At 45.2% G+C, this 23,154-nt stretch overlaps 23 non-coding genes across 23 annotated transcripts; all 23 read left to right on the forward strand.

The window, feature by feature from the left end:
• The first annotated feature begins 245 nt into the window (after positions 1-245).
• On the forward strand, positions 246-360 carry LOC147677348 (U5 spliceosomal RNA). Its single transcript, XR_015302700.1, has one exon. It is a non-coding gene; the product is annotated as a U5 spliceosomal RNA (small nuclear RNA).
• An 898-nt stretch (positions 361-1,258) lies between these two features.
• LOC147677349 (U5 spliceosomal RNA) lies at positions 1,259-1,373 on the forward strand. Its single transcript, XR_015303310.1, has one exon. It is a non-coding gene; the product is annotated as a U5 spliceosomal RNA (small nuclear RNA).
• Positions 1,374-2,271: 898 nt separating this feature from the next.
• Positions 2,272-2,386, forward strand: LOC147677350 (U5 spliceosomal RNA). Its single transcript, XR_015303311.1, has one exon. It is a non-coding gene; the product is annotated as a U5 spliceosomal RNA (small nuclear RNA).
• An 898-nt stretch (positions 2,387-3,284) lies between these two features.
• Positions 3,285-3,399, forward strand: LOC147677351 (U5 spliceosomal RNA). Its single transcript, XR_015303312.1, has one exon. It is a non-coding gene; the product is annotated as a U5 spliceosomal RNA (small nuclear RNA).
• Positions 3,400-4,297: 898 nt separating this feature from the next.
• Positions 4,298-4,412, forward strand: LOC147677352 (U5 spliceosomal RNA). Its single transcript, XR_015302701.1, has one exon. It is a non-coding gene; the product is annotated as a U5 spliceosomal RNA (small nuclear RNA).
• An 898-nt stretch (positions 4,413-5,310) lies between these two features.
• LOC147677353 (U5 spliceosomal RNA) lies at positions 5,311-5,425 on the forward strand. Its single transcript, XR_015303313.1, has one exon. It is a non-coding gene; the product is annotated as a U5 spliceosomal RNA (small nuclear RNA).
• Positions 5,426-6,323: 898 nt separating this feature from the next.
• Positions 6,324-6,438, forward strand: LOC147677354 (U5 spliceosomal RNA). The gene has a single exon (XR_015303314.1). It is a non-coding gene; the product is annotated as a U5 spliceosomal RNA (small nuclear RNA).
• An 898-nt stretch (positions 6,439-7,336) lies between these two features.
• On the forward strand, positions 7,337-7,451 carry LOC147677355 (U5 spliceosomal RNA). The gene has a single exon (XR_015303315.1). It is a non-coding gene; the product is annotated as a U5 spliceosomal RNA (small nuclear RNA).
• An 898-nt stretch (positions 7,452-8,349) lies between these two features.
• Positions 8,350-8,464, forward strand: LOC147677356 (U5 spliceosomal RNA). Its single transcript, XR_015302703.1, has one exon. It is a non-coding gene; the product is annotated as a U5 spliceosomal RNA (small nuclear RNA).
• An 898-nt stretch (positions 8,465-9,362) lies between these two features.
• On the forward strand, positions 9,363-9,477 carry LOC147677357 (U5 spliceosomal RNA). The gene has a single exon (XR_015303316.1). It is a non-coding gene; the product is annotated as a U5 spliceosomal RNA (small nuclear RNA).
• Positions 9,478-10,375: 898 nt separating this feature from the next.
• On the forward strand, positions 10,376-10,490 carry LOC147677358 (U5 spliceosomal RNA). The gene has a single exon (XR_015303317.1). It is a non-coding gene; the product is annotated as a U5 spliceosomal RNA (small nuclear RNA).
• An 898-nt stretch (positions 10,491-11,388) lies between these two features.
• On the forward strand, positions 11,389-11,503 carry LOC147677359 (U5 spliceosomal RNA). The gene has a single exon (XR_015302704.1). It is a non-coding gene; the product is annotated as a U5 spliceosomal RNA (small nuclear RNA).
• Positions 11,504-12,401: 898 nt separating this feature from the next.
• On the forward strand, positions 12,402-12,516 carry LOC147677360 (U5 spliceosomal RNA). The gene has a single exon (XR_015303318.1). It is a non-coding gene; the product is annotated as a U5 spliceosomal RNA (small nuclear RNA).
• An 898-nt stretch (positions 12,517-13,414) lies between these two features.
• On the forward strand, positions 13,415-13,529 carry LOC147677361 (U5 spliceosomal RNA). Its single transcript, XR_015303319.1, has one exon. It is a non-coding gene; the product is annotated as a U5 spliceosomal RNA (small nuclear RNA).
• Positions 13,530-14,427: 898 nt separating this feature from the next.
• On the forward strand, positions 14,428-14,542 carry LOC147677362 (U5 spliceosomal RNA). The gene has a single exon (XR_015303320.1). It is a non-coding gene; the product is annotated as a U5 spliceosomal RNA (small nuclear RNA).
• An 898-nt stretch (positions 14,543-15,440) lies between these two features.
• On the forward strand, positions 15,441-15,555 carry LOC147677363 (U5 spliceosomal RNA). Its single transcript, XR_015302705.1, has one exon. It is a non-coding gene; the product is annotated as a U5 spliceosomal RNA (small nuclear RNA).
• Positions 15,556-16,453: 898 nt separating this feature from the next.
• LOC147677364 (U5 spliceosomal RNA) lies at positions 16,454-16,568 on the forward strand. The gene has a single exon (XR_015303321.1). It is a non-coding gene; the product is annotated as a U5 spliceosomal RNA (small nuclear RNA).
• Positions 16,569-17,466: 898 nt separating this feature from the next.
• LOC147677365 (U5 spliceosomal RNA) lies at positions 17,467-17,581 on the forward strand. The gene has a single exon (XR_015303322.1). It is a non-coding gene; the product is annotated as a U5 spliceosomal RNA (small nuclear RNA).
• An 898-nt stretch (positions 17,582-18,479) lies between these two features.
• On the forward strand, positions 18,480-18,594 carry LOC147677366 (U5 spliceosomal RNA). Its single transcript, XR_015302706.1, has one exon. It is a non-coding gene; the product is annotated as a U5 spliceosomal RNA (small nuclear RNA).
• An 898-nt stretch (positions 18,595-19,492) lies between these two features.
• LOC147677367 (U5 spliceosomal RNA) lies at positions 19,493-19,607 on the forward strand. Its single transcript, XR_015303323.1, has one exon. It is a non-coding gene; the product is annotated as a U5 spliceosomal RNA (small nuclear RNA).
• Positions 19,608-20,505: 898 nt separating this feature from the next.
• Positions 20,506-20,620, forward strand: LOC147677368 (U5 spliceosomal RNA). Its single transcript, XR_015303324.1, has one exon. It is a non-coding gene; the product is annotated as a U5 spliceosomal RNA (small nuclear RNA).
• An 898-nt stretch (positions 20,621-21,518) lies between these two features.
• Positions 21,519-21,633, forward strand: LOC147677369 (U5 spliceosomal RNA). The gene has a single exon (XR_015303325.1). It is a non-coding gene; the product is annotated as a U5 spliceosomal RNA (small nuclear RNA).
• Positions 21,634-22,531: 898 nt separating this feature from the next.
• On the forward strand, positions 22,532-22,646 carry LOC147677370 (U5 spliceosomal RNA). The gene has a single exon (XR_015303326.1). It is a non-coding gene; the product is annotated as a U5 spliceosomal RNA (small nuclear RNA).
• Positions 22,647-23,154: the final 508 nt, after the last annotated feature.

Genomic DNA, 23,154 nt, shown 5'->3' on the forward strand with positions numbered 1-23,154 from the left:
CACCTCCTAATGAGCTGAGGTGTGTACAAAAAGAATTTGCATATTCCCAGGCAGACACTTGGAACTGCCCACCTTTTTGCTTTTCTGTGCTTTGAGCAGAGACTCTGAAGTTTGATCCTGTTTCCCTCACCGGCCTAGTTCTTGCCCTCTTTTTTAGAGGCTGCAAATACCTCTCAGGTCCTCACCCTCGCAATGATAGGGTCTTTGATCTGGTGCCTCTAACCCCCAGAGAGCCATATTCTAACTTACTCTGGTTTCTCTTCAAAACGAAAAAATCTTTCGCCTTTTACTAAAGATTTCTGTGGAGAGGAACATTTACGAGTTTATTCAATTTTTTTAAGCCTTACCACAGGTGAGGCTGTTTATCATTTGTTTAAAAGAAAAGCATTAGAAGTTGGGGAACATTTAGGAGTTGTCTGCTACTGTTATAAGGGAACATGAGCTTGGTGTTTTATTCCTGATCTCTCTGCTTGCTCATTTGCATAGACAGAGTGTAGGAGAGGTGCATCATGGGACAGAGCTTGGGCAGTGCATGAGATTGCTTTTCCTTGACTATCTTGAAACTGCACGATAGCAGGCAGTATATTTTCTCTTTTCTCAACATTCCTGCTGCCAGAGGCCAGACGTCACTCTCCTTTTAAAAGGTGGCACCAAGACTCATGCTGCGCTTTTCATAGGGCTTGCACGATATTTGTGCCCGTTAGAGGTGCCCTTAGAAGGTGGCCAATCCTGAGTCAGATTCCTCTCAGGTACACTTGAAGGGGCTCGTTAGTCTTGTTTCAAGTGCCTCCAGCCTAGACAGATCTATACTTATATATTCAGCTTTAATGAAAATACGTGTGAAAAAGGGACTTAAAGTGCATGGCTATTTGCATAGAACAGTGGTGGCTCACAGCCTATCGATTGGAGGGATGGTGGGGAAAGCGTAAAATCGTTGGGGACGAAAGTCCTACAGTGCCACTTCAGTGAAAGCCTGATTCACGCTTCCCGTTCCCCTTGCCCAGCAGCCCCGACACCTCCTAATGAGCTGAGGTGTGTACAAAAAGAATTTGCATATTCCCAGGCAGACACTTGGAACTGCCCACCTTTTTGCTTTTCTGTGCTTTGAGCAGAGACTCTGAAGTTTGATCCTGTTTCCCTCGCCGGCCTAGTTCTTGCCCTCTTTTTTAGAGGCTGCAAATACCTCTCAGGTCCTCACCCTCGCAATGATAGGGTCTTTGATCTGGTGCCTCTAACCCCCAGAGAGCCATATTCTAACTTACTCTGGTTTCTCTTCAAAACGAAAAAATCTTTCGCCTTTTACTAAAGATTTCCGTGGAGAGGAACATTTACGAGTTTATTCAATTTTTTTAAGCCTTACCACAGGTGAGGCTGTTTATCATTTGTTTAAAAGAAAAGCATTAGAAGTTGGGGAACATTTAGGAGTTGTCTGCTACTGTTATAAGGGAACATGAGCTTGGTGTTTTATTCCTGATCTCTCTGCTTGCTCATTTGCATAGACAGAGTGTAGGAGAGGTGCATCATGGGACAGAGCTTGGGCAGTGCATGAGATTGCTTTTCCTTGACTATCTTGAAACTGCACGATAGCAGGCAGTATATTTTCTCTTTTCTCAACATTCCTGCTGCCAGAGGCCAGACGTCACTCTCCTTTTAAAAGGTGGCACCAAGACTCATGCTGCGCTTTTCATAGGGCTTGCACGATATTTGTGCCCGTTAGAGGTGCCCTTAGAAGGTGGCCAATCCTGAGTCAGATTCCTCTCAGGTACACTTGAAGGGGCTCGTTAGTCTTGTTTCAAGTGCCTCCAGCCTAGACAGATCTATACTTATATATTCAGCTTTAATGAAAATACGTGTGAAAAAGGGACTTAAAGTGCATGGCTATTTGCATAGAACAGTGGTGGCTCACAGCCTATCGATTGGAGGGATGGTGGGGAAAGCGTAAAATCGTTGGGGACGAAAGTCCTACAGTGCCACTTCAGTGAAAGCCTGATTCACGCTTCCCGTTCCCCTTGCCCAGCAGCCCCGACACCTCCTAATGAGCTGAGGTGTGTACAAAAAGAATTTGCATATTCCCAGGCAGACACTTGGAACTGCCCACCTTTTTGCTTTTCTGTGCTTTGAGCAGAGACTCTGAAGTTTGATCCTGTTTCCCTCGCCGGCCTAGTTCTTGCCCTCTTTTTTAGAGGCTGCAAATACCTCTCAGGTCCTCACCCTCGCAATGATAGGGTCTTTGATCTGGTGCCTCTAACCCCCAGAGAGCCATATTCTAACTTACTCTGGTTTCTCTTCAAAACGAAAAAATCTTTCGCCTTTTACTAAAGATTTCCGTGGAGAGGAACATTTACGAGTTTATTCAATTTTTTTAAGCCTTACCACAGGTGAGGCTGTTTATCATTTGTTTAAAAGAAAAGCATTAGAAGTTGGGGAATATTTAGGAGTTGTCTGCTACTGTTATAAGGGAACATGAGCTTGGTGTTTTATTCCTGATCGCTCTGCTTGCTCATTTGCATAGACAGAGTGTAGGAGAGGTGCATCATGGGAAAGAGCTTGGGCAGTGCATGAGATTGCTTTTCCTTGACTATCTTGAAACTGCACGATAGCAGGCAGTATATTTTCTCTTTTCTCAACATTCCTGCTGCCAGAGGCCAGACGTCACTCTCCTTTTAAAAGGTGGCACCAAGACTCACGCTGCGCTTTTCATAGGGCTTGCACGATATTTGTGCCCGTTAGAGGTGCCCTTAGAAGGTGGCCAATCCTGAGTCAGATTCCTCTCAGGTACACTTGAAGGGGCTCGTTAGTCTTGTTTCAAGTGCCTCCAGCCTAGACAGATCTATACTTATATATTCAGCTTTAATGAAAATACGTGTGAAAAAGGGACTTAAAGTGCATGGCTATTTGCATAGAACAGTGGTGGCTCACAGCCTATCGATTGGAGGGATGGTGGGGAAAGCGTAAAATCGTTGGGGACGAAAGTCCTACAGTGCCACTTCAGTGAAAGCCTGATTCACGCTTCCCGTTCCCCTTGCCCAGCAGCCCCGACACCTCCTAATGAGCTGAGGTGTGTACAAAAAGAATTTGCATATTCCCAGGCAGACACTTGGAACTGCCCACCTTTTTGCTTTTCTGTGCTTTGAGCAGAGACTCTGAAGTTTGATCCTGTTTCCCTCGCCGGCCTAGTTCTTGCCCTCTTTTTTAGAGGCTGCAAATACCTCTCAGGTCCTCACCCTCGCAATGATAGGGTCTTTGATCTGGTGCCTCTAACCCCCAGAGAGCCATATTCTAACTTACTCTGGTTTCTCTTCAAAACGAAAAAATCTTTCGCCTTTTACTAAAGATTTCCGTGGAGAGGAACATTTACGAGTTTATTCAATTTTTTTAAGCCTTACCACAGGTGAGGCTGTTTATCATTTGTTTAAAAGAAAAGCATTAGAAGTTGGGGAACATTTAGGAGTTGTCTGCTACTGTTATAAGGGAACATGAGCTTGGTGTTTTATTCCTGATCTCTCTGCTTGCTCATTTGCATAGACAGAGTGTAGGAGAGGTGCATCATGGGACAGAGCTTGGGCAGTGCATGAGATTGCTTTTCCTTGACTATCTTGAAACTGCACGATAGCAGGCAGTATATTTTCTCTTTTCTCAACATTCCTGCTGCCAGAGGCCAGACGTCACTCTCCTTTTAAAAGGTGGCACCAAGACTCATGCTGCGCTTTTCATAGGGCTTGCACGATATTTGTGCCCGTTAGAGGTGCCCTTAGAAGGTGGCCAATCCTGAGTCAGATTCCTCTCAGGTACACTTGAAGGGGCTCGTTAGTCTTGTTTCAAGTGCCTCCAGCCTAGACAGATCTATACTTATATATTCAGCTTTAATGAAAATACGTGTGAAAAAGGGACTTAAAGTGCATGGCTATTTGCATAGAACAGTGGTGGCTCACAGCCTATCGATTGGAGGGATGGTGGGGAAAGCGTAAAATCGTTGGGGACGAAAGTCCTACAGTGCCACTTCAGTGAAAGCCTGATTCACGCTTCCCGTTCCCCTTGCCCAGCAGCCCCGACACCTCCTAATGAGCTGAGGTGTGTACAAAAAGAATTTGCATATTCCCAGGCAGACACTTGGAACTGCCCACCTTTTTGCTTTTCTGTGCTTTGAGCAGAGACTCTGAAGTTTGATCCTGTTTCCCTCACCGGCCTAGTTCTTGCCCTCTTTTTTAGAGGCTGCAAATACCTCTCAGGTCCTCACCCTCGCAATGATAGGGTCTTTGATCTGGTGCCTCTAACCCCCAGAGAGCCATATTCTAACTTACTCTGGTTTCTCTTCAAAACGAAAAAATCTTTCGCCTTTTACTAAAGATTTCTGTGGAGAGGAACATTTACGAGTTTATTCAATTTTTTTAAGCCTTACCACAGGTGAGGCTGTTTATCATTTGTTTAAAAGAAAAGCATTAGAAGTTGGGGAACATTTAGGAGTTGTCTGCTACTGTTATAAGGGAACATGAGCTTGGTGTTTTATTCCTGATCTCTCTGCTTGCTCATTTGCATAGACAGAGTGTAGGAGAGGTGCATCATGGGACAGAGCTTGGGCAGTGCATGAGATTGCTTTTCCTTGACTATCTTGAAACTGCACGATAGCAGGCAGTATATTTTCTCTTTTCTCAACATTCCTGCTGCCAGAGGCCAGACGTCACTCTCCTTTTAAAAGGTGGCACCAAGACTCATGCTGCGCTTTTCATAGGGCTTGCACGATATTTGTGCCCGTTAGAGGTGCCCTTAGAAGGTGGCCAATCCTGAGTCAGATTCCTCTCAGGTACACTTGAAGGGGCTCGTTAGTCTTGTTTCAAGTGCCTCCAGCCTAGACAGATCTATACTTATATATTCAGCTTTAATGAAAATACGTGTGAAAAAGGGACTTAAAGTGCATGGCTATTTGCATAGAACAGTGGTGGCTCACAGCCTATCGATTGGAGGGATGGTGGGGAAAGCGTAAAATCGTTGGGGACGAAAGTCCTACAGTGCCACTTCAGTGAAAGCCTGATTCACGCTTCCCGTTCCCCTTGCCCAGCAGCCCCGACACCTCCTAATGAGCTGAGGTGTGTACAAAAAGAATTTGCATATTCCCAGGCAGACACTTGGAACTGCCCACCTTTTTGCTTTTCTGTGCTTTGAGCAGAGACTCTGAAGTTTGATCCTGTTTCCCTCGCCGGCCTAGTTCTTGCCCTCTTTTTTAGAGGCTGCAAATACCTCTCAGGTCCTCACCCTCGCAATGATAGGGTCTTTGATCTGGTGCCTCTAACCCCCAGAGAGCCATATTCTAACTTACTCTGGTTTCTCTTCAAAACGAAAAAATCTTTCGCCTTTTACTAAAGATTTCCGTGGAGAGGAACATTTACGAGTTTATTCAATTTTTTTAAGCCTTACCACAGGTGAGGCTGTTTATCATTTGTTTAAAAGAAAAGCATTAGAAGTTGGGGAACATTTAGGAGTTGTCTGCTACTGTTATAAGGGAACATGAGCTTGGTGTTTTATTCCTGATCTCTCTGCTTGCTCATTTGCATAGACAGAGTGTAGGAGAGGTGCATCATGGGACAGAGCTTGGGCAGTGCATGAGATTGCTTTTCCTTGACTATCTTGAAACTGCACGATAGCAGGCAGTATATTTTCTCTTTTCTCAACATTCCTGCTGCCAGAGGCCAGACGTCACTCTCCTTTTAAAAGGTGGCACCAAGACTCATGCTGCGCTTTTCATAGGGCTTGCACGATATTTGTGCCCGTTAGAGGTGCCCTTAGAAGGTGGCCAATCCTGAGTCAGATTCCTCTCAGGTACACTTGAAGGGGCTCGTTAGTCTTGTTTCAAGTGCCTCCAGCCTAGACAGATCTATACTTATATATTCAGCTTTAATGAAAATACGTGTGAAAAAGGGACTTAAAGTGCATGGCTATTTGCATAGAACAGTGGTGGCTCACAGCCTATCGATTGGAGGGATGGTGGGGAAAGCGTAAAATCGTTGGGGACGAAAGTCCTACAGTGCCACTTCAGTGAAAGCCTGATTCACGCTTCCCGTTCCCCTTGCCCAGCAGCCCCGACACCTCCTAATGAGCTGAGGTGTGTACAAAAAGAATTTGCATATTCCCAGGCAGACACTTGGAACTGCCCACCTTTTTGCTTTTCTGTGCTTTGAGCAGAGACTCTGAAGTTTGATCCTGTTTCCCTCGCCGGCCTAGTTCTTGCCCTCTTTTTTAGAGGCTGCAAATACCTCTCAGGTCCTCACCCTCGCAATGATAGGGTCTTTGATCTGGTGCCTCTAACCCCCAGAGAGCCATATTCTAACTTACTCTGGTTTCTCTTCAAAACGAAAAAATCTTTCGCCTTTTACTAAAGATTTCCGTGGAGAGGAACATTTACGAGTTTATTCAATTTTTTTAAGCCTTACCACAGGTGAGGCTGTTTATCATTTGTTTAAAAGAAAAGCATTAGAAGTTGGGGAACATTTAGGAGTTGTCTGCTACTGTTATAAGGGAACATGAGCTTGGTGTTTTATTCCTGATCTCTCTGCTTGCTCATTTGCATAGACAGAGTGTAGGAGAGGTGCATCATGGGACAGAGCTTGGGCAGTGCATGAGATTGCTTTTCCTTGACTATCTTGAAACTGCACGATAGCAGGCAGTATATTTTCTCTTTTCTCAACATTCCTGCTGCCAGAGGCCAGACGTCACTCTCCTTTTAAAAGGTGGCACCAAGACTCACGCTGCGCTTTTCATAGGGCTTGCACGATATTTGTGCCCGTTAGAGGTGCCCTTAGAAGGTGGCCAATCCTGAGTCAGATTCCTCTCAGGTACACTTGAAGGGGCTCGTTAGTCTTGTTTCAAGTGCCTCCAGCCTAGACAGATCTATACTTATATATTCAGCTTTAATGAAAATACGTGTGAAAAAGGGACTTAAAGTGCATGGCTATTTGCATAGAACAGTGGTGGCTCACAGCCTATCGATTGGAGGGATGGTGGGGAAAGCGTAAAATCGTTGGGGACGAAAGTCCTACAGTGCCACTTCAGTGAAAGCCTGATTCACGCTTCCCGTTCCCCTTGCCCAGCAGCCCCGACACCTCCTAATGAGCTGAGGTGTGTACAAAAAGAATTTGCATATTCCCAGGCAGACACTTGGAACTGCCCACCTTTTTGCTTTTCTGTGCTTTGAGCAGAGACTCTGAAGTTTGATCCTGTTTCCCTCGCCGGCCTAGTTCTTGCCCTCTTTTTTAGAGGCTGCAAATACCTCTCAGGTCCTCACCCTCGCAATGATAGGGTCTTTGATCTGGTGCCTCTAACCCCCAGAGAGCCATATTCTAACTTACTCTGGTTTCTCTTCAAAACGAAAAAATCTTTCGCCTTTTACTAAAGATTTCCGTGGAGAGGAACATTTACGAGTTTATTCAATTTTTTTAAGCCTTACCACAGGTGAGGCTGTTTATCATTTGTTTAAAAGAAAAGCATTAGAAGTTGGGGAACATTTAGGAGTTGTCTGCTACTGTTATAAGGGAACATGAGCTTGGTGTTTTATTCCTGATCTCTCTGCTTGCTCATTTGCATAGACAGAGTGTAGGAGAGGTGCATCATGGGACAGAGCTTGGGCAGTGCATGAGATTGCTTTTCCTTGACTATCTTGAAACTGCACGATAGCAGGCAGTATATTTTCTCTTTTCTCAACATTCCTGCTGCCAGAGGCCAGACGTCACTCTCCTTTTAAAAGGTGGCACCAAGACTCATGCTGCGCTTTTCATAGGGCTTGCACGATATTTGTGCCCGTTAGAGGTGCCCTTAGAAGGTGGCCAATCCTGAGTCAGATTCCTCTCAGGTACACTTGAAGGGGCTCGTTAGTCTTGTTTCAAGTGCCTCCAGCCTAGACAGATCTATACTTATATATTCAGCTTTAATGAAAATACGTGTGAAAAAGGGACTTAAAGTGCATGGCTATTTGCATAGAACAGTGGTGGCTCACAGCCTATCGATTGGAGGGATGGTGGGGAAAGCGTAAAATCGTTGGGGACGAAAGTCCTACAGTGCCACTTCAGTGAAAGCCTGATTCACGCTTCCCGTTCCCCTTGCCCAGCAGCCCCGACACCTCCTAATGAGCTGAGGTGTGTACAAAAAGAATTTGCATATTCCCAGGCAGACACTTGGAACTGCCCACCTTTTTGCTTTTCTGTGCTTTGAGCAGAGACTCTGAAGTTTGATCCTGTTTCCCTCACCGGCCTAGTTCTTGCCCTCTTTTTTAGAGGCTGCAAATACCTCTCAGGTCCTCACCCTCGCAATGATAGGGTCTTTGATCTGGTGCCTCTAACCCCCAGAGAGCCATATTCTAACTTACTCTGGTTTCTCTTCAAAACGAAAAAATCTTTCGCCTTTTACTAAAGATTTCTGTGGAGAGGAACATTTACGAGTTTATTCAATTTTTTTAAGCCTTACCACAGGTGAGGCTGTTTATCATTTGTTTAAAAGAAAAGCATTAGAAGTTGGGGAACATTTAGGAGTTGTCTGCTACTGTTATAAGGGAACATGAGCTTGGTGTTTTATTCCTGATCTCTCTGCTTGCTCATTTGCATAGACAGAGTGTAGGAGAGGTGCATCATGGGACAGAGCTTGGGCAGTGCATGAGATTGCTTTTCCTTGACTATCTTGAAACTGCACGATAGCAGGCAGTATATTTTCTCTTTTCTCAACATTCCTGCTGCCAGAGGCCAGACGTCACTCTCCTTTTAAAAGGTGGCACCAAGACTCATGCTGCGCTTTTCATAGGGCTTGCACGATATTTGTGCCCGTTAGAGGTGCCCTTAGAAGGTGGCCAATCCTGAGTCAGATTCCTCTCAGGTACACTTGAAGGGGCTCGTTAGTCTTGTTTCAAGTGCCTCCAGCCTAGACAGATCTATACTTATATATTCAGCTTTAATGAAAATACGTGTGAAAAAGGGACTTAAAGTGCATGGCTATTTGCATAGAACAGTGGTGGCTCACAGCCTATCGATTGGAGGGATGGTGGGGAAAGCGTAAAATCGTTGGGGACGAAAGTCCTACAGTGCCACTTCAGTGAAAGCCTGATTCACGCTTCCCGTTCCCCTTGCCCAGCAGCCCCGACACCTCCTAATGAGCTGAGGTGTGTACAAAAAGAATTTGCATATTCCCAGGCAGACACTTGGAACTGCCCACCTTTTTGCTTTTCTGTGCTTTGAGCAGAGACTCTGAAGTTTGATCCTGTTTCCCTCGCCGGCCTAGTTCTTGCCCTCTTTTTTAGAGGCTGCAAATACCTCTCAGGTCCTCACCCTCGCAATGATAGGGTCTTTGATCTGGTGCCTCTAACCCCCAGAGAGCCATATTCTAACTTACTCTGGTTTCTCTTCAAAACGAAAAAATCTTTCGCCTTTTACTAAAGATTTCCGTGGAGAGGAACATTTACGAGTTTATTCAATTTTTTTAAGCCTTACCACAGGTGAGGCTGTTTATCATTTGTTTAAAAGAAAAGCATTAGAAGTTGGGGAATATTTAGGAGTTGTCTGCTACTGTTATAAGGGAACATGAGCTTGGTGTTTTATTCCTGATCTCTCTGCTTGCTCATTTGCATAGACAGAGTGTAGGAGAGGTGCATCATGGGAAAGAGCTTGGGCAGTGCATGAGATTGCTTTTCCTTGACTATCTTGAAACTGCACGATAGCAGGCAGTATATTTTCTCTTTTCTCAACATTCCTGCTGCCAGAGGCCAGACGTCACTCTCCTTTTAAAAGGTGGCACCAAGACTCACGCTGCGCTTTTCATAGGGCTTGCACGATATTTGTGCCCGTTAGAGGTGCCCTTAGAAGGTGGCCAATCCTGAGTCAGATTCCTCTCAGGTACACTTGAAGGGGCTCGTTAGTCTTGTTTCAAGTGCCTCCAGCCTAGACAGATCTATACTTATATATTCAGCTTTAATGAAAATACGTGTGAAAAAGGGACTTAAAGTGCATGGCTATTTGCATAGAACAGTGGTGGCTCACAGCCTATCGATTGGAGGGATGGTGGGGAAAGCGTAAAATCGTTGGGGACGAAAGTCCTACAGTGCCACTTCAGTGAAAGCCTGATTCACGCTTCCCGTTCCCCTTGCCCAGCAGCCCCGACACCTCCTAATGAGCTGAGGTGTGTACAAAAAGAATTTGCATATTCCCAGGCAGACACTTGGAACTGCCCACCTTTTTGCTTTTCTGTGCTTTGAGCAGAGACTCTGAAGTTTGATCCTGTTTCCCTCGCCGGCCTAGTTCTTGCCCTCTTTTTTAGAGGCTGCAAATACCTCTCAGGTCCTCACCCTCGCAATGATAGGGTCTTTGATCTGGTGCCTCTAACCCCCAGAGAGCCATATTCTAACTTACTCTGGTTTCTCTTCAAAACGAAAAAATCTTTCGCCTTTTACTAAAGATTTCCGTGGAGAGGAACATTTACGAGTTTATTCAATTTTTTTAAGCCTTACCACAGGTGAGGCTGTTTATCATTTGTTTAAAAGAAAAGCATTAGAAGTTGGGGAACATTTAGGAGTTGTCTGCTACTGTTATAAGGGAACATGAGCTTGGTGTTTTATTCCTGATCTCTCTGCTTGCTCATTTGCATAGACAGAGTGTAGGAGAGGTGCATCATGGGACAGAGCTTGGGCAGTGCATGAGATTGCTTTTCCTTGACTATCTTGAAACTGCACGATAGCAGGCAGTATATTTTCTCTTTTCTCAACATTCCTGCTGCCAGAGGCCAGACGTCACTCTCCTTTTAAAAGGTGGCACCAAGACTCATGCTGCGCTTTTCATAGGGCTTGCACGATATTTGTGCCCGTTAGAGGTGCCCTTAGAAGGTGGCCAATCCTGAGTCAGATTCCTCTCAGGTACACTTGAAGGGGCTCGTTAGTCTTGTTTCAAGTGCCTCCAGCCTAGACAGATCTATACTTATATATTCAGCTTTAATGAAAATACGTGTGAAAAAGGGACTTAAAGTGCATGGCTATTTGCATAGAACAGTGGTGGCTCACAGCCTATCGATTGGAGGGATGGTGGGGAAAGCGTAAAATCGTTGGGGACGAAAGTCCTACAGTGCCACTTCAGTGAAAGCCTGATTCACGCTTCCCGTTCCCCTTGCCCAGCAGCCCCGACACCTCCTAATGAGCTGAGGTGTGTACAAAAAGAATTTGCATATTCCCAGGCAGACACTTGGAACTGCCCACCTTTTTGCTTTTCTGTGCTTTGAGCAGAGACTCTGAAGTTTGATCCTGTTTCCCTCACCGGCCTAGTTCTTGCCCTCTTTTTTAGAGGCTGCAAATACCTCTCAGGTCCTCACCCTCGCAATGATAGGGTCTTTGATCTGGTGCCTCTAACCCCCAGAGAGCCATATTCTAACTTACTCTGGTTTCTCTTCAAAACGAAAAAATCTTTCGCCTTTTACTAAAGATTTCTGTGGAGAGGAACATTTACGAGTTTATTCAATTTTTTTAAGCCTTACCACAGGTGAGGCTGTTTATCATTTGTTTAAAAGAAAAGCATTAGAAGTTGGGGAACATTTAGGAGTTGTCTGCTACTGTTATAAGGGAACATGAGCTTGGTGTTTTATTCCTGATCTCTCTGCTTGCTCATTTGCATAGACAGAGTGTAGGAGAGGTGCATCATGGGACAGAGCTTGGGCAGTGCATGAGATTGCTTTTCCTTGACTATCTTGAAACTGCACGATAGCAGGCAGTATATTTTCTCTTTTCTCAACATTCCTGCTGCCAGAGGCCAGACGTCACTCTCCTTTTAAAAGGTGGCACCAAGACTCATGCTGCGCTTTTCATAGGGCTTGCACGATATTTGTGCCCGTTAGAGGTGCCCTTAGAAGGTGGCCAATCCTGAGTCAGATTCCTCTCAGGTACACTTGAAGGGGCTCGTTAGTCTTGTTTCAAGTGCCTCCAGCCTAGACAGATCTATACTTATATATTCAGCTTTAATGAAAATACGTGTGAAAAAGGGACTTAAAGTGCATGGCTATTTGCATAGAACAGTGGTGGCTCACAGCCTATCGATTGGAGGGATGGTGGGGAAAGCGTAAAATCGTTGGGGACGAAAGTCCTACAGTGCCACTTCAGTGAAAGCCTGATTCACGCTTCCCGTTCCCCTTGCCCAGCAGCCCCGACACCTCCTAATGAGCTGAGGTGTGTACAAAAAGAATTTGCATATTCCCAGGCAGACACTTGGAACTGCCCACCTTTTTGCTTTTCTGTGCTTTGAGCAGAGACTCTGAAGTTTGATCCTGTTTCCCTCGCCGGCCTAGTTCTTGCCCTCTTTTTTAGAGGCTGCAAATACCTCTCAGGTCCTCACCCTCGCAATGATAGGGTCTTTGATCTGGTGCCTCTAACCCCCAGAGAGCCATATTCTAACTTACTCTGGTTTCTCTTCAAAACGAAAAAATCTTTCGCCTTTTACTAAAGATTTCCGTGGAGAGGAACATTTACGAGTTTATTCAATTTTTTTAAGCCTTACCACAGGTGAGGCTGTTTATCATTTGTTTAAAAGAAAAGCATTAGAAGTTGGGGAACATTTAGGAGTTGTCTGCTACTGTTATAAGGGAACATGAGCTTGGTGTTTTATTCCTGATCTCTCTGCTTGCTCATTTGCATAGACAGAGTGTAGGAGAGGTGCATCATGGGACAGAGCTTGGGCAGTGCATGAGATTGCTTTTCCTTGACTATCTTGAAACTGCACGATAGCAGGCAGTATATTTTCTCTTTTCTCAACATTCCTGCTGCCAGAGGCCAGACGTCACTCTCCTTTTAAAAGGTGGCACCAAGACTCATGCTGCGCTTTTCATAGGGCTTGCACGATATTTGTGCCCGTTAGAGGTGCCCTTAGAAGGTGGCCAATCCTGAGTCAGATTCCTCTCAGGTACACTTGAAGGGGCTCGTTAGTCTTGTTTCAAGTGCCTCCAGCCTAGACAGATCTATACTTATATATTCAGCTTTAATGAAAATACGTGTGAAAAAGGGACTTAAAGTGCATGGCTATTTGCATAGAACAGTGGTGGCTCACAGCCTATCGATTGGAGGGATGGTGGGGAAAGCGTAAAATCGTTGGGGACGAAAGTCCTACAGTGCCACTTCAGTGAAAGCCTGATTCACGCTTCCCGTTCCCCTTGCCCAGCAGCCCCGACACCTCCTAATGAGCTGAGGTGTGTACAAAAAGAATTTGCATATTCCCAGGCAGACACTTGGAACTGCCCACCTTTTTGCTTTTCTGTGCTTTGAGCAGAGACTCTGAAGTTTGATCCTGTTTCCCTCGCCGGCCTAGTTCTTGCCCTCTTTTTTAGAGGCTGCAAATACCTCTCAGGTCCTCACCCTCGCAATGATAGGGTCTTTGATCTGGTGCCTCTAACCCCCAGAGAGCCATATTCTAACTTACTCTGGTTTCTCTTCAAAACGAAAAAATCTTTCGCCTTTTACTAAAGATTTCCGTGGAGAGGAACATTTACGAGTTTATTCAATTTTTTTAAGCCTTACCACAGGTGAGGCTGTTTATCATTTGTTTAAAAGAAAAGCATTAGAAGTTGGGGAATATTTAGGAGTTGTCTGCTACTGTTATAAGGGAACATGAGCTTGGTGTTTTATTCCTGATCGCTCTGCTTGCTCATTTGCATAGACAGAGTGTAGGAGAGGTGCATCATGGGAAAGAGCTTGGGCAGTGCATGAGATTGCTTTTCCTTGACTATCTTGAAACTGCACGATAGCAGGCAGTATATTTTCTCTTTTCTCAACATTCCTGCTGCCAGAGGCCAGACGTCACTCTCCTTTTAAAAGGTGGCACCAAGACTCACGCTGCGCTTTTCATAGGGCTTGCACGATATTTGTGCCCGTTAGAGGTGCCCTTAGAAGGTGGCCAATCCTGAGTCAGATTCCTCTCAGGTACACTTGAAGGGGCTCGTTAGTCTTGTTTCAAGTGCCTCCAGCCTAGACAGATCTATACTTATATATTCAGCTTTAATGAAAATACGTGTGAAAAAGGGACTTAAAGTGCATGGCTATTTGCATAGAACAGTGGTGGCTCACAGCCTATCGATTGGAGGGATGGTGGGGAAAGCGTAAAATCGTTGGGGACGAAAGTCCTACAGTGCCACTTCAGTGAAAGCCTGATTCACGCTTCCCGTTCCCCTTGCCCAGCAGCCCCGACACCTCCTAATGAGCTGAGGTGTGTACAAAAAGAATTTGCATATTCCCAGGCAGACACTTGGAACTGCCCACCTTTTTGCTTTTCTGTGCTTTGAGCAGAGACTCTGAAGTTTGATCCTGTTTCCCTCGCCGGCCTAGTTCTTGCCCTCTTTTTTAGAGGCTGCAAATACCTCTCAGGTCCTCACCCTCGCAATGATAGGGTCTTTGATCTGGTGCCTCTAACCCCCAGAGAGCCATATTCTAACTTACTCTGGTTTCTCTTCAAAACGAAAAAATCTTTCGCCTTTTACTAAAGATTTCCGTGGAGAGGAACATTTACGAGTTTATTCAATTTTTTTAAGCCTTACCACAGGTGAGGCTGTTTATCATTTGTTTAAAAGAAAAGCATTAGAAGTTGGGGAACATTTAGGAGTTGTCTGCTACTGTTATAAGGGAACATGAGCTTGGTGTTTTATTCCTGATCTCTCTGCTTGCTCATTTGCATAGACAGAGTGTAGGAGAGGTGCATCATGGGACAGAGCTTGGGCAGTGCATGAGATTGCTTTTCCTTGACTATCTTGAAACTGCACGATAGCAGGCAGTATATTTTCTCTTTTCTCAACATTCCTGCTGCCAGAGGCCAGACGTCACTCTCCTTTTAAAAGGTGGCACCAAGACTCATGCTGCGCTTTTCATAGGGCTTGCACGATATTTGTGCCCGTTAGAGGTGCCCTTAGAAGGTGGCCAATCCTGAGTCAGATTCCTCTCAGGTACACTTGAAGGGGCTCGTTAGTCTTGTTTCAAGTGCCTCCAGCCTAGACAGATCTATACTTATATATTCAGCTTTAATGAAAATACGTGTGAAAAAGGGACTTAAAGTGCATGGCTATTTGCATAGAACAGTGGTGGCTCACAGCCTATCGATTGGAGGGATGGTGGGGAAAGCGTAAAATCGTTGGGGACGAAAGTCCTACAGTGCCACTTCAGTGAAAGCCTGATTCACGCTTCCCGTTCCCCTTGCCCAGCAGCCCCGACACCTCCTAATGAGCTGAGGTGTGTACAAAAAGAATTTGCATATTCCCAGGCAGACACTTGGAACTGCCCACCTTTTTGCTTTTCTGTGCTTTGAGCAGAGACTCTGAAGTTTGATCCTGTTTCCCTCACCGGCCTAGTTCTTGCCCTCTTTTTTAGAGGCTGCAAATACCTCTCAGGTCCTCACCCTCGCAATGATAGGGTCTTTGATCTGGTGCCTCTAACCCCCAGAGAGCCATATTCTAACTTACTCTGGTTTCTCTTCAAAACGAAAAAATCTTTCGCCTTTTACTAAAGATTTCTGTGGAGAGGAACATTTACGAGTTTATTCAATTTTTTTAAGCCTTACCACAGGTGAGGCTGTTTATCATTTGTTTAAAAGAAAAGCATTAGAAGTTGGGGAACATTTAGGAGTTGTCTGCTACTGTTATAAGGGAACATGAGCTTGGTGTTTTATTCCTGATCTCTCTGCTTGCTCATTTGCATAGACAGAGTGTAGGAGAGGTGCATCATGGGACAGAGCTTGGGCAGTGCATGAGATTGCTTTTCCTTGACTATCTTGAAACTGCACGATAGCAGGCAGTATATTTTCTCTTTTCTCAACATTCCTGCTGCCAGAGGCCAGACGTCACTCTCCTTTTAAAAGGTGGCACCAAGACTCATGCTGCGCTTTTCATAGGGCTTGCACGATATTTGTGCCCGTTAGAGGTGCCCTTAGAAGGTGGCCAATCCTGAGTCAGATTCCTCTCAGGTACACTTGAAGGGGCTCGTTAGTCTTGTTTCAAGTGCCTCCAGCCTAGACAGATCTATACTTATATATTCAGCTTTAATGAAAATACGTGTGAAAAAGGGACTTAAAGTGCATGGCTATTTGCATAGAACAGTGGTGGCTCACAGCCTATCGATTGGAGGGATGGTGGGGAAAGCGTAAAATCGTTGGGGACGAAAGTCCTACAGTGCCACTTCAGTGAAAGCCTGATTCACGCTTCCCGTTCCCCTTGCCCAGCAGCCCCGACACCTCCTAATGAGCTGAGGTGTGTACAAAAAGAATTTGCATATTCCCAGGCAGACACTTGGAACTGCCCACCTTTTTGCTTTTCTGTGCTTTGAGCAGAGACTCTGAAGTTTGATCCTGTTTCCCTCGCCGGCCTAGTTCTTGCCCTCTTTTTTAGAGGCTGCAAATACCTCTCAGGTCCTCACCCTCGCAATGATAGGGTCTTTGATCTGGTGCCTCTAACCCCCAGAGAGCCATATTCTAACTTACTCTGGTTTCTCTTCAAAACGAAAAAATCTTTCGCCTTTTACTAAAGATTTCCGTGGAGAGGAACATTTACGAGTTTATTCAATTTTTTTAAGCCTTACCACAGGTGAGGCTGTTTATCATTTGTTTAAAAGAAAAGCATTAGAAGTTGGGGAACATTTAGGAGTTGTCTGCTACTGTTATAAGGGAACATGAGCTTGGTGTTTTATTCCTGATCTCTCTGCTTGCTCATTTGCATAGACAGAGTGTAGGAGAGGTGCATCATGGGACAGAGCTTGGGCAGTGCATGAGATTGCTTTTCCTTGACTATCTTGAAACTGCACGATAGCAGGCAGTATATTTTCTCTTTTCTCAACATTCCTGCTGCCAGAGGCCAGACGTCACTCTCCTTTTAAAAGGTGGCACCAAGACTCATGCTGCGCTTTTCATAGGGCTTGCACGATATTTGTGCCCGTTAGAGGTGCCCTTAGAAGGTGGCCAATCCTGAGTCAGATTCCTCTCAGGTACACTTGAAGGGGCTCGTTAGTCTTGTTTCAAGTGCCTCCAGCCTAGACAGATCTATACTTATATATTCAGCTTTAATGAAAATACGTGTGAAAAAGGGACTTAAAGTGCATGGCTATTTGCATAGAACAGTGGTGGCTCACAGCCTATCGATTGGAGGGATGGTGGGGAAAGCGTAAAATCGTTGGGGACGAAAGTCCTACAGTGCCACTTCAGTGAAAGCCTGATTCACGCTTCCCGTTCCCCTTGCCCAGCAGCCCCGACACCTCCTAATGAGCTGAGGTGTGTACAAAAAGAATTTGCATATTCCCAGGCAGACACTTGGAACTGCCCACCTTTTTGCTTTTCTGTGCTTTGAGCAGAGACTCTGAAGTTTGATCCTGTTTCCCTCGCCGGCCTAGTTCTTGCCCTCTTTTTTAGAGGCTGCAAATACCTCTCAGGTCCTCACCCTCGCAATGATAGGGTCTTTGATCTGGTGCCTCTAACCCCCAGAGAGCCATATTCTAACTTACTCTGGTTTCTCTTCAAAACGAAAAAATCTTTCGCCTTTTACTAAAGATTTCCGTGGAGAGGAACATTTACGAGTTTATTCAATTTTTTTAAGCCTTACCACAGGTGAGGCTGTTTATCATTTGTTTAAAAGAAAAGCATTAGAAGTTGGGGAACATTTAGGAGTTGTCTGCTACTGTTATAAGGGAACATGAGCTTGGTGTTTTATTCCTGATCTCTCTGCTTGCTCATTTGCATAGACAGAGTGTAGGAGAGGTGCATCATGGGACAGAGCTTGGGCAGTGCATGAGATTGCTTTTCCTTGACTATCTTGAAACTGCACGATAGCAGGCAGTATATTTTCTCTTTTCTCAACATTCCTGCTGCCAGAGGCCAGACGTCACTCTCCTTTTAAAAGGTGGCACCAAGAGTCATGCTGCGCTTTTCATAGGGCTTGCCCGTTATTTGTGCCCGTTAGAGGTGCCCTTAGAGGGTGGCCAATCCTGAGTCAGATTCCTCTCAGGTACACTTGAAGGGGCTCGTTTGTCTTGTTTCATGTGCCTCCAGCCTAGACAGATCTATACTTATATATTCAGCTTTAATGAAAATACGTGTGAAAAAGGGACTTAAAGTGCATGGCTATTTGCATAGAACAGTGGTGGCTCACAGCCTATCGATTGGAGGGATGGTGGGGAAAGCGTAAAATCGTTGGGGACGAAAGTCCTACAGTGCCACTTCAGTGAAAGCCTGATTCACGCTTCCCGTTCCCCTTGCCCAGCAGCCCCGACACCTCCTAATGAGCTGAGGTGTGTACAAAAAGAATTTGCATATTCCCAGGCAGACACTTGGAACTGCCCACCTTTTTGCTTTTCTGTGCTTTGAGCAGAGACTCTGAAGTTTGATCCTGTTTCCCTCACCGGCCTAGTTCTTGCCCTCTTTTTTAGAGGCTGCAAATACCTCTCAGGTCCTCACCCTCGCAATGATAGGGTCTTTGATCTGGTGCCTCTAACCCCCAGAGAGCCATATTCTAACTTACTCTGGTTTCTCTTCAAAACGAAAAAATCTTTCGCCTTTTACTAAAGATTTCTGTGGAGAGGAACATTTACGAGTTTATTCAATTTTTTTAAGCCTTACCACAGGTGAGGCTGTTTATCATTTGTTTAAAAGAAAAGCATTAGAAGTTGGGGAACATTTAGGAGTTGTCTGCTACTGTTATAAGGGAACATGAGCTTGGTGTTTTATTCCTGATCTCTCTGCTTGCTCATTTGCATAGACAGAGTGTAGGAGAGGTGCATCATGGGACAGAGCTTGGGCAGTGCATGAGATTGCTTTTCCTTGACTATCTTGAAACTGCACGATAGCAGGCAGTATATTTTCTCTTTTCTCAACATTCCTGCTGCCAGAGGCCAGACGTCACTCTCCTTTTAAAAGGTGGCACCAAGACTCATGCTGCGCTTTTCATAGGGCTTGCACGATATTTGTGCCCGTTAGAGGTGCCCTTAGAAGGTGGCCAATCCTGAGTCAGATTCCTCTCAGGTACACTTGAAGGGGCTCGTTAGTCTTGTTTCAAGTGCCTCCAGCCTAGACAGATCTATACTTATATATTCAGCTTTAATGAAAATACGTGTGAAAAAGGGACTTAAAGTGCATGGCTATTTGCATAGAACAGTGGTGGCTCACAGCCTATCGATTGGAGGGATGGTGGGGAAAGCGTAAAATCGTTGGGGACGAAAGTCCTACAGTGCCACTTCAGTGAAAGCCTGATTCACGCTTCCCGTTCCCCTTGCCCAGCAGCCCCGACACCTCCTAATGAGCTGAGGTGTGTACAAAAAGAATTTGCATATTCCCAGGCAGACACTTGGAACTGCCCACCTTTTTGCTTTTCTGTGCTTTGAGCAGAGACTCTGAAGTTTGATCCTGTTTCCCTCGCCGGCCTAGTTCTTACCCTCTTTTTTAGAGGCTGCAAATACCTCTCAGGTCCTCACCCTCGCAATGATAGGGTCTTTGATCTGGTGCCTCTAACCCCCAGAGAGCCATATTCTAACTTACTCTGGTTTCTCTTCAAAACGAAAAAATCTTTCGCCTTTTACTAAAGATTTCCGTGGAGAGGAACATTTACGAGTTTATTCAATTTTTTTAAGCCTTACCACAGGTGAGGCTGTTTATCATTTGTTTAAAAGAAAAGCATTAGAAGTTGGGGAACATTTAGGAGTTGTCTGCTACTGTTATAAGGGAACATGAGCTTGGTGTTTTATTCCTGATCTCTCTGCTTGCTCATTTGCATAGACAGAGTGTAGGAGAGGTGCATCATGGGACAGAGCTTGGGCAGTGCATGAGATTGCTTTTCCTTGACTATCTTGAAACTGCACGATAGCAGGCAGTATATTTTCTCTTTTCTCAACATTCCTGCTGCCAGAGGCCAGACGTCACTCTCCTTTTAAAAGGTGGCACCAAGACTCATGCTGCGCTTTTCATAGGGCTTGCACGATATTTGTGCCCGTTAGAGGTGCCCTTAGAAGGTGGCCAATCCTGAGTCAGATTCCTCTCAGGTACACTTGAAGGGGCTCGTTAGTCTTGTTTCAAGTGCCTCCAGCCTAGACAGATCTATACTTATATATTCAGCTTTAATGAAAATACGTGTGAAAAAGGGACTTAAAGTGCATGGCTATTTGCATAGAACAGTGGTGGCTCACAGCCTATCGATTGGAGGGATGGTGGGGAAAGCGTAAAATCGTTGGGGACGAAAGTCCTACAGTGCCACTTCAGTGAAAGCCTGATTCACGCTTCCCGTTCCCCTTGCCCAGCAGCCCCGACACCTCCTAATGAGCTGAGGTGTGTACAAAAAGAATTTGCATATTCCCAGGCAGACACTTGGAACTGCCCACCTTTTTGCTTTTCTGTGCTTTGAGCAGAGACTCTGAAGTTTGATCCTGTTTCCCTCACCGGCCTAGTTCTTGCCCTCTTTTTTAGAGGCTGCAAATACCTCTCAGGTCCTCACCCTCGCAATGATAGGGTCTTTGATCTGGTGCCTCTAACCCCCAGAGAGCCATATTCTAACTTACTCTGGTTTCTCTTCAAAACGAAAAAATCTTTCGCCTTTTACTAAAGATTTCCGTGGAGAGGAACATTTACGAGTTTATTCAATTTTTTTAAGCCTTACCACAGGTGAGGCTGTTTATCATTTGTTTAAAAGAAAAGCATTAGAAGTTGGGGAACATTTAGGAGTTGTCTGCTACTGTTATAAGGGAACATGAGCTTGGTGTTTTATTCCTGATCTCTCTGCTTGCTCATTTGCATAGACAGAGTGTAGGAGAGGTGCATCATGGGAAAGAGCTTGGGCAGTGCATGAGATTGCTTTTCCTTGACTATCTTGAAACTGCACGATAGCAGGCAGTGTATTTTCTCTTTTCTCAACATTCCTGCTGCCAGAGGCCAGACGTCACTCTCCTTTTAAAAGGTGGCACCAAGAGTCATGCTGCGCTTTTCATAGGGCTTGCCCGTTATTTGTGCCCGTTAGAGGTGCCCTTAGAGGGTGGCCAATCCTGAGTCAGATTCCTCTCAGGTACACTTGAAGGGGCTCGTTTGTCTTGTTTCATGTGCCTCCAGCCTAGACAGATCTATACTTATATATTCAGCTTTAATGAAAATACGTGTGAAAAAGGGACTTAAAGTGCATGGCTATTTGCATAGAACAGTGGTGGCTCACAGCCTATCGATTGGAGGGATGGTGGGGAAAGCGTAAAATCGTTGGGGACGAAAGTCCTACAGTGCCACTTCAGTGAAAGCCTGATTCACGCTTCCCGTTCCCCTTGCCCAGCAGCCCCGACACCTCCTAATGAGCTGAGGTGTGTACAAAAAGAATTTGCATATTCCCAGGCAGACACTTGGAACTGCCCACCTTTTTGCTTTTCTGTGCTTTGAGCAGAGACTCTGAAGTTTGATCCTGTTTCCCTCGCCGGCCTAGTTCTTGCCCTCTTTTTTAGAGGCTGCAAATACCTCTCAGGTCCTCACCCTCGCAATGATAGGGTCTTTGATCTGGTGCCTCTAACCCCCAGAGAGCCATATTCTAACTTACTCTGGTTTCTCTTCAAAACGAAAAAATCTTTCGCCTTTTACTAAAGATTTCCGTGGAGAGGAACATTTACGAGTTTATTCAATTTTTTTAAGCCTTACCACAGGTGAGGCTGTTTATCATTTGTTTAAAAGAAAAGCATTAGAAGTTGGGGAATATTTAGGAGTTGTCTGCTACTGTTATAAGGGAACATGAGCTTGGTGTTTTATTCCTGATCTCTCTGCTTGCTCATTTGCATAGACAGAGTGTAGGAGAGGTGCATCATGGGAAAGAGCTTGGGCAGTGCATGAGATTGCTTTTCCTTGACTATCTTGAAACTGCACGATAGCAGGCAGTATATTTTCTCTTTTCTCAACATTCCTGCTGCCAGAGGCCAGACGTCACTCTCCTTTTAAAAGGTGGCACCAAGACTCACGCTGCGCTTTTCATAGGGCTTGCACGATATTTGTGCCCGTTAGAGGTGCCCTTAGAAGGTGGCCAATCCTGAGTCAGATTCCTCTCAGGTACACTTGAAGGGGCTCGTTAGTCTTGTTTCAAGTGCCTCCAGCCTAGACAGATCTATACTTATATATTCAGCTTTAATGAAAATACGTGTGAAAAAGGGACTTAAAGTGCATGGCTATTTGCATAGAACAGTGGTGGCTCACAGCCTATCGATTGGAGGGATGGTGGGGAAAGCGTAAAATCGTTGGGGACGAAAGTCCTACAGTGCCACTTCAGTGAAAGCCTGATTCACGCTTCCCGTTCCCCTTGCCCAGCAGCCCCGACACCTCCTAATGAGCTGAGGTGTGTACAAAAAGAATTTGCATATTCCCAGGCAGACACTTGGAACTGCCCACCTTTTTGCTTTTCTGTGCTTTGAGCAGAGACTCTGAAGTTTGATCCTGTTTCCCTCGCCGGCCTAGTTCTTGCCCTCTTTTTTAGAGGCTGCAAATACCTCTCAGGTCCTCACCCTCGCAATGATAGGGTCTTTGATCTGGTGCCTCTAACCCCCAGAGAGCCATATTCTAACTTACTCTGGTTTCTCTTCAAAACGAAAAAATCTTTCGCCTTTTACTAAAGATTTCCGTGGAGAGGAACATTTACGAGTTTATTCAATTTTTTTAAGCCTTACCACAGGTGAGGCTGTTTATCATTTGTTTAAAAGAAAAGCATTAGAAGTTGGGGAACATTTAGGAGTTGTCTGCTACTGTTATAAGGGAACATGAGCTTGGTGTTTTATTCCTGATCTCTCTGCTTGCTCATTTGCATAGACAGAGTGTAGGAGAGGTGCATCATGGGACAGAGCTTGGGCAGTGCATGAGATTGCTTTTCCTTGACTATCTTGAAACTGCACGATAGCAGGCAGTGTATTTTCTCTTTTCTCAACATTCCTGCTGCCAGAGGCCAGACGTCACTCTCCTTTTAAAAGGTGGCACCAAGAGTCATGCTGCGCTTTTCATAGGGCTTGCCCGTTATTTGTGCCCGTTAGAGGTGCCCTTAGAGGGTGGCCAATCCTGAGTCAGATTCCTCTCAGGTACACTTGAAGGGGCTCGTTTGTCTTGTTTCATGTGCCTCCAGCCTAGACAGATCTATACTTATATATTCAGCTTTAATGAAAATACGTGTGAAAAAGGGACTTAAAGTGCATGGCTA

This window comes from Lissotriton vulgaris, chromosome 12, assembly GCF_964263255.1.
Source record: "Lissotriton vulgaris chromosome 12, aLisVul1.2, whole genome shotgun sequence".
In the NCBI taxonomy this organism is placed as follows: Eukaryota; Metazoa; Chordata; class Amphibia; order Caudata; family Salamandridae; genus Lissotriton; species Lissotriton vulgaris.